Below are 9,213 nucleotides of genomic sequence, written 5' to 3' on the forward strand. Positions count from 1 at the left end.
TTAATGGTTAAACGCAAATAAAAAAACAAGCCAAACAACTTGTAATTCGTCACCAGATGGAAATTAATTCAATGTTTTGAATAACAATGTTGACAATCATTTTATTAGGCCTATGCATGATTAAAATGTCAGGTGAACAAGTTGAACTATGCGGTTGTTCCCTGCACTTGGAACGGTACTTTTCTCTAGGGGTTTCGACATACTTGTTCCTGGTTATGGTTATACACTTTGTTGTACGTCGCTCTGGATAAGACCGTCTGCCAAATGCCTGTAATGTAATGTAACATGGTGACCTGTGACTTAAATACTTTAGTGTGTAACTAGCCTACGTACAAATTACAACATGATGTCCGCTCTAGTTTTGACGGCTTAAGACGTCGATTTTTCACAGAGGGTCCAACAGCAGGCCCCTGGAGTTCCTTGAAGATACTGTAAGGGGGTCCATGGCCAGATTTGATATGCAATGAATAGATATATAGTTGTTGGATTTTTTTTTTTTATAGAACCATTTTTAAGTTATAATGGGGTCCCCTGAATGCCGTTGGCTCTGGATGAGACTCCCCAGATCAGAAGGTTGAAAGCCCTCACTTAAGATGGTAAACAGCTTCAGTGCCCTCTACTGTTCTGGAATAGCATTACAGTGGTTTATGGGAAGAATGGGTGTTGTTCATCAGTATGGAAAACTAACTTTTTTTTTGAAGAACTAAAAGGGCTTTTTGTGTACAGAGACACATCAATGTGCATTTGTCCTGTCACACGCATTATTTAAAAAAACAGGGCCAAGATTTTCCACACAGAAAAGAGAGGGATGAGCCCCTCATTTGTCCAAACAACAGGAATGTACAGAAAAAGCAGAGCAGAGATTTAAAATGCATTAGCAGGCTCTAACCTCTGACCCTCAGGTCAAACCCCCCATTTGGTAAAAAGATGGACAGTTAACTGCATGACAAGACTGCAGAAAAAAAACAGATCGGTTGCTCCTGACGTCTTTCATCCGGTGTGGGAAGAAAAATGGCTGCTGCATTATCCCAGGAGTTTAGATGAGTGCTGCGTCTGTCTCACCCCTTGGACATAGTTGGGTCCGACCTGTGTGAGCAGAAATAGCCCCTATTAAAAGAAACAGTACAAAAACTCTGGCAATCAGTAGATTCAGTTACTCATTCATACAAGTTTATGCAAGCATGAACTGAAAAACCTAATTTTGACTTTGTGTTTAACGCCATCATTTCGTTTCCGGTGGTTTGTTTTCGCTCAGACTTTCACTTTCTGTTGCTCAGAAACTTTTTCGCTCTTCATAGTTCGTTGACATTTACCTGTATTACTGTAGTTAATTATGTGAAGTGCTATTTCACTGAAATTGTATCGGTGCGTAAAGGTTTAGGTTTTGATTTGTGGTTAGAGTTAGAGTTAGAGTTGGGGTAAGGTTAAGGGTTTGACTTAGACAGGAGTAGTAAAGTTGTGGCTGGAATTTAAAAGCAACCAGATATAATGGTTTTCAACAGAGGCAATCCGTTGGCATGCGGCAGAGACGACCAGAACAGGGTTGGTCCGGTGCAAGTGTAAACACCTTCGCCATAATACCCCTGGGCTTTCTCCATGAGCAACCATGGCATGTCCTAACAGAGCGTGTCAGAGCGGGACGGGGCAGCTGCTAAACTAAGGTGCCCTGCTGGCACCTACAGACAGACAGGCCCGGGGGGCTTGGAAACTGCCAAATGCCAGAAAACGAAGCAGCCCTGCACTCCACCTACAGAGGAAGCACAGGCAGCTCACGCCAACCTGCCAAAGCCAGAGGGTGAGCTAGCACTGAGGCCGACTCAGTCCGCCATTTTGAGAGGCAAATCAGAAAACTCCGATGACTCATATTTATGGATCATGCTCAAAGCCAGGATAAACTATAATAGACAACATGCCTTCAAACTAGTCCCTGTAAGATACAGGCAAAGTCTGCCTTTCTGTTTTTATGTCCATTTTTTTAACCAAATGAGCATTTAGCAGACACTCTTATCCAGAGTGACTTACACAACTTTTTGTGACTTTCAGGTTACAAGACCAGTTCCTTACTCAATATACTACACTGCCACCCATGAGACAATGAAATAAAAAAAATCTGGTTTTCAAAGGCCCTCTTTATATTGCATACCTAATAGGAGACAATTGCTATTATTATTATTATTATTATTATCATTATTGTTATTATTATTATTATTATTATTATTATTAACATTCAAAGGTAAATTATACAGTTATTTAAGACAGCATCTCCAGTCCCACCAGCAACTCCCCACAACAAGGACATCAAACCAACAAAACCGCAAACAAACAAGAACAGGCTTCAGCGCTGCTCACCTCTAAAGAATAATATTCCCTCCAAACCAGATCTGGAAAAATGCCAAAACCATGCAATCTGCATAACCGCATCTGAAGGGGGGGGGCTTTCTGCGGGACGTCTGTGGAGCTGGAGGTGGGGGATCGGGGGGGGGGAAATGGGCCTCTGTGAGGGTCGCTCCCCATCTGCAGCACTCGTTGAGCTGTGTGTGGACAAAAAAGCCTACCGTGTGCGGCGAGACAAAGATCCACAACGAGGGCCACCTGTCTGGGACAAAGAGACCAACGAACGTGCCGGAAATCACAGCGACAGGACCCATTCACAAACGTGAGTTGCGTTTTTCTTGTTTTTGAAAAATGGAGGGGGAAAAAAATGGATAAAAATTTGACTGCGGGTTTCTGAAATCTAAGAATGGTTTTCGTTTTTTCAGTGTTCCACCGTTCTCTTTGCTCACATAACCAGCTGCTAGACCAGGTGAAGAGGTGGGTACAGATGAGGCTTCTCTCTGCGGTGAGATGGGTAATCGGGACTCGTTTTTGTCCTTCTGTATGAAATGCATCATTTAAAATGGCCAAGCTCTGGTTTCCCATCCATTTCCACGTTTGAGCTAGGTTTTAATCAGCAGTTATCCACATCTGGCCACATCTGCTCAAATGAACACACCTGTACACACACACACACACACACACACACACACACACAGGCACATCCATGGACACCTGCCATTCTTATTATCATTTAGAGCCATAGTAGTATCTATGCCTTGGTTTTAGGAAATCATCTTCAGTACTATCCACCATAACCACACACACAGCATTAGATTAATGCTCCAAAAGGTACTGAACAAGTCTTACCCAAGAGTCAGAAAATATAGTTGGTTATATACATGCTATGATGCTCCAAAACCTATTGAAGGAAAAGGAAATGTGCGATTGAGCAAAATTAGGGCAGAAAAAAACCACCATTTCATAGCTCGTCGATGACGACTGTGGCAAGATGAGTGCCACCCCTCCTACCTTCCAACACACACTCACGGGAGACAGGAAGTTTATTTAAGCACTTACGTGCTCTTTTATTACAGCCGACCGGCTCTTTGACAAAATAAACAAACACGGGATTTTCCGTTATTTCCTCTTAACAAACATATATTTGCTCTTTCTCCGTCATCAGCTCTCTCGAAGACTCCCGGTGTCGGCTTTTTAAAAACCCCAGGCTCACTGCTGAAAACAGAGGCAATCAGCGCAATCAAACAATTAACAATTATCGGCGCTGATTACCTCCGTCTGACAGTTGTGACGAAGGATCCGAGAGCCGCTCCTGTCACTCTCTCTGCAGCCGACGCCCAAACCACGCCCACCCTACCACAATGACCCTTGCCAAACAGTATGAAGATACAGATGGGTGACAAATTAAATAAAAAACATAAAGCGTCTTAGTAAGGTGTTGGCCCACCACAAGCCACCAGAACAGCTTCAATGCACCTTGGCATAGATTCTACAAGTCTCTGGAACTCTACTGGAGGGATGGAACACCATTCTTGAAAAAAATATTCCCTTATTTGGTGTTTTGATGATGGCGGTGGAGAGCGCTGTAACACGTCGTTCCAAAATCTCCTATAGGTGTTCAACTGGGTTGAAATCTGGTGACTGCAAAGGCCATAGCATAAGATTCACATCATTTTCATACTCACCAAACCATTTAGTGACCCCTTGTGCCCTGTGGATTGGGGGCATTGTCATCCTAGAAGAGACCACTCCCATCAGGATAGAAATGTTTCATCATAGGATAAAGGTGACCACTCAGAATAACTTTGAATTGATTTACAGTGACCCTTCCCTCTAAGGATACAAGTGGACACAAATCATGCCAGAAAAATGCCCCCCCACAGCATAACAGAGCCACTGGACCCCCTCGCTATAGGGGTCAAGCATTCAGGCCTGTATCATTCTCTTGTTGAGAATATGGTGAAGGATGACTCATGTAACCATATCAAACGTGCAACAGTGCTTTGGAAAAGATGCACTGCAACCCAACTATAATATCCCTCTATCTGTAGTTGTCGATGGACCGTTCTTGTCGAAGGTCTGATCACATTCTGCATTGACGTTCTCAGTCACTTGAGGAAAAGTTGCACTTCTGTTCTTCCTTTCATATCGCACTAATGCACAAGCATCAGTCTTCGAATGTACGCTTTCGACTACAATTTCCGACCCTTTTCTGATGTCTTTCCCATACATTTAAATGCAGATGGTGCTTTAGAAGATATACTTAGTCACTGTTCCTATTGAAACACTAGCCAGTTGAGCAGTCTTTGTGACCGAAGCTCCTGCCATCTGAGCCCAAATAACAAACCCTCTTTCAAAGTCACTTAGATCTTTTCCTCTTGCCATCTTGATCCAAAATCAAGGTCAACTGTGCCTGCTCAGCATTTTTATAGATGCCACAGAGCATGGTAGGATGCCAATGGTTTAATTGAAGCATGCAGTCCACCTGTATGGAAGCATCTGCATTTGTTATGTTTCTCCAATTTATTCATATTTTTCAATTCAAGTCGAGAATCTGACTACCTTCAAGCGCAGACTAAAGACTCATCTCTTCAGGCTGCACCTCTCCACACCCCTCCGTAGCCTCTAGTTTAGCTCAATGTACCTAGTTAGGCTAATGTGATCACGTTAGTTTTTATTTGGCAGGATTGTTTTTGTCTGATTCTGATTAGGCAAATGTGATTTCAGTGCTAGTTTGTACTTGGCAGGATTGTTTGTTTGTTTGCTGAACAGGTTACCCTACAGGGTTGGAGTCCTGATCTATGTGGTCACTTCTGGCACTACGATCTTTACTTCACTCTAGTGTTTTTTCTGCACCTTGAACTGATGCACTTGTACGTCGGTCTGGATAAGAGCGTCTGCTAAATGCCTGTAATGTAATATCAATTAATTTATTAATTTGTCACCCGTCTGTATCTCGACTGCAGACAGGTATCTTCATATACCTTCGTAGTAAACTCAGCTTGCTGGAAATACCTGATGAAATAAACTCTCCCAGTGCATTTTTGGCAGAGATGAAAGAAATGCTTGTCTTGTGAACAAACTGGATTGCATTTTCAAAGTTTTACGTTAAACCTAACGTCACAGGGCCTCCAGTGGCGTAGCCCATAGAGTGCTTTCCACGTGCTCATTGCGAGCCGTGACGTTGGCAGTTCGAGTCCAACCGCCAACATCTGTCGCATGTCACTCCCTCTCCCTCCTCCTAGTTCTTCCTGTCTCTCTACACTATCCTGTCTAATAAAGCTGAAAAAAGCACAAAACAAATATTTTTTTTAAAACCTAACGTCTCACACCGGGTGACACCCCCAGAAGGGACAGAACAGTAGGACACAGGGAGATGTGGTGAGTCCGGTTTCTTATTGTGTCCAGAGAGAAATACAGTAAGCACAATAACAAAAGAAAAAGCATTTCCTTTTCTGCCTCACGGGACCCGGGAAAAACAATGAACCAAAACAATAAATAAAATAGTGTGACCAAAAAACCGCTGTGCTGTCTTGTACTTTGTTTCCCCAACTGGAATCACACCCACAAACACACATTCACACACACAAACACACATTCACACCCACAAACACACATTCACACACACAAACTAGCTCAGTTCATGAGGCATCGTGATGAATTCCATAATAAAGGTTTATGTGAATACAAAGCATAGCCTGACAAGACAGCATTCTGTCAAAACAGGGTGGTCACATTTCAATGTCTTTTGACTTAAATATGAATACACACCCACGAGAGAAATGGAAAAACGGCACTGTAAAAAAAAAAACAGTAAAGTTAACTGTTAAAAAAATGTAACATTTTATACATTGCTGTCTGTAAGACACTGAGATAATTGGGGTCAGGATTACTTAAGCATTAAGTGCATGGTCAATTGCAAAAGACTTAACAGGATTCCTTCCCAATCTGAGATTTATAGCAGGTACCCTAATGCAGCAATAGTGGTTTAAACACTAAGTTCTTTGCAATGAACCCGATTGCAAAGACCACGAAACTGCATTTGAATTAGGTCTATTGGTTTAAAACTGAGGTTTAAAATCTACCAAGTTTATTGCACTGGAAAAGAAATTTAGGACCTAAAGAGATTGAACTTATTAAAGTTACAGCATTATAAACTTGAGTCAATTTATTCTACTTTGTTTAAATATATATATATATATATATATATATTCCAATTTAATTTTTTATTTATTTATCAAAAAGCCATTTCCATATTAGAATGGTCCTCACAGTAACATTGAGCTTTCAGCAGTAGATTTAAGCTGTTAGTTCACGAGGGAAATCAGTGTTATCAAGCCATTTAGCAGATGGTCTTATGTGTAACTTGCAGAACTTTTTCAGTCATTTAAATGTACTTTAAAACATGTTTTTCTAAGCTTAAATTTCCCACTATAAAAGTTCACCCGAACCGTCTGGGCGTGGTAATGAGAACTGTCAGTTAGCTATGATTGACAGACCGTGCCCCGTTACCATAGCTACCCCATGATACGCGCTCTTTTTGGGAGACTGAATTTTCACAAGCTAGCTAGCTTAGTAGTATATCAAGTATCGATAGATAGCTAAGGTAAGGACGTTGACTTGTATCCAATTATAATTTTGCTATCTAGCTAGCCAAGTTAAGATAAAAGCAAACTAGCTTGCTAACGTTATCGATAACATTGCCTTATGAAAGCAAACTACCTAGCTAGCTAAAGTTAGCTAGCTAGCTAAATGAATATAACCAGAAATAATCTAATAGTCCTTAAAAGGCACTCTAATTTAAGTGAACCTAACGTTAGTCAAATATTTGCATTGTCTTGTCTGTAAGCCAGGGGCGCAAACAATGGGTCCCGAGTTATCCATGGGTTGACGGGGCGTGGAAAGGGGAGTGGTTACTGTATTCGTGACGCACCAAGTTGACAACTTTCTCAACCGGTTGAAAATAGGACGATAAATTTAAAACGCATATTTCTCCAAAAATACAGAACGGACATATTTAATACTTTACTCATTGTGTTTCTTCAATGCCTCTTGTGCAAATAGCACATAAAACCGAGAAAGTGTGAAAATCACCATGGTACTCCTTTAACTATAACACCAGGCCAACCAGCAGAGGGTGGGATTCCCCTCTGTAGCAAAGTTCCTCTCGAGATTTCTTCCCAAAGGGGACGTTTTCCTTTTTTGTAAATTAATTGCACTCATTTTGGGCGGTTCAGTTTCCACTGTAAAGAATCATTGGGACTGTGTCCCTGTAAAAAAGCACAAAGCAAATAAAACTGAATTTTACTTATTTTAAAAACAGAAATAATTTATGCAGCTGTATATTTTACTAAAGCAATGTTGACCATATTCCCTACTCGAGGGCATGACAGTGGCCCTTCTGAATCAAACCGTCGAGTTTGCAGTTCCCAAACCACACTACCACCCCAATACATAAACTAAAAAAAATATCCTAACCAAAATAAACGAGGAAATGCAGTTACGTGCAGTTCTGACCTCTCACGTTCAGTATAAAAGGAATATACTCCGGAAAATGTTACACATAAAACTGTGCTGCCTTGCGTCTCCGTATCAGACTGACTTACCTCATCTAGGTAAAACTGACTGCAATTGCAAAACGCTCAAATTAAGCACACTTACGGTCGTACACGTTATTTATTTCTAAATCATCTAAAATCATTCCGTGTCCAACGCATAATTAACCACGGACACAGCTTAAGTTGTACGAGAGATACCGTTGCGTGCACAGGCAGATTTCTTTGCCATTTGTTTATTTAAAAAGGAAAGTAGTGGTTTTGAAGAACAAAAGTGAACATTTCGCAGCGGGGACGAAGCGGGCCCTGGTTTCGCGCATTAGCAAATAACACTCATTTGTGGCCCGTTTGGAACGAAGGAGACACAATCATCAAAACGGAAAGGCTCGTTTCATGCAGTCCGTGATGGCCGTTTTAATGCTGATTGAAGCACTCACACATTCCGTTATTTCGTTTTCAAAAAAACAACGTAACCGGTGTATGCCTGCGTTATTAGGCAACGGTCTTCCTGTGGACGGACTCGTTCCAAAACTACCCCTTCACTAATTGTTCCATTTGATTCAGACATTTAGCAAGGAAATTAGAACATTCCACCAGACGGCAATGAATTAAACTTGTATTCGCGTTTGCTTACAACCGTCAAAGTAAAATGCTTTGCTGTCGTCGTAATATTAGCCAAAACCACCACATGTATAAAGAATTTAACTATCCAACTTAGTCTACCTAAGCTAACCGGTAAGTATGGCAATATTTAAAACACCAGTCATGTACAATAGGATGCTAACGTCAACAAGATAAATTTCACGAAAAATAAAAAATTTGCCAGGAAGTCGCAGTTTTGGGAAATAGCTTAAGTTAGCAAAGATTTGGGTTTGCAAATGTAAGTAAAATTCTATTATATTTGCAAGCTAACAATTCGTCTAGTGCGGAGGGATATTATTCAGAAAACATTTATTTAGATAAGTTAATTGTAAATAGAAACGGCTATTCAAGCGGGAAAGCCCCACGAGTTAATTCTGCAGAAACGTTTTTTTTTCTCCAGCTTTCAAGAATGCAGTCTAGGTAATGACGCTAAAAATTCGCAGATTGATAGTGTCAGGAACCGTACGAATGACCCATGATAATGCTTAAATCGGTACCTATGCCCACACATCGCGCCTAAAGTGTCTGGTTGGCTAGCTGATTTTGCAAGAAAATTCAAAAATGTCCTTTATAAATTGCTACTTAATGGTAGTAACTAGTCTTATCTACCTAAATAAATGAATTGCTTCAGGTCAGATGTTGACCTTTTCTGACTTTAATACACGTTATGTCCATTACAGCG

The 9,213-nt window shown here is 41.0% G+C and overlaps 1 long non-coding RNA gene across 1 annotated transcript; it reads right to left on the reverse strand.

Annotated features, from left to right (window-relative positions):
* Window positions 1–606: 606 nt before the first annotated feature.
* Window positions 607–3,562, reverse strand: LOC118210096. The gene is made up of 6 exons (XR_004761808.1): window positions 3,346–3,562; window positions 3,184–3,235; window positions 2,784–2,873; window positions 2,556–2,592; window positions 2,350–2,458; window positions 607–1,086 (listed from the first exon to the last, which is right to left on the reverse strand). It is a non-coding gene; the product is annotated as an uncharacterized LOC118210096 (long non-coding RNA).
* Window positions 3,563–9,213: the final 5,651 nt, after the last annotated feature.

Source organism: Anguilla anguilla, chromosome 12 (genome assembly GCF_013347855.1).
Source record: "Anguilla anguilla isolate fAngAng1 chromosome 12, fAngAng1.pri, whole genome shotgun sequence".
Classification (NCBI taxonomy): Eukaryota; Metazoa; Chordata; class Actinopteri; order Anguilliformes; family Anguillidae; genus Anguilla; species Anguilla anguilla.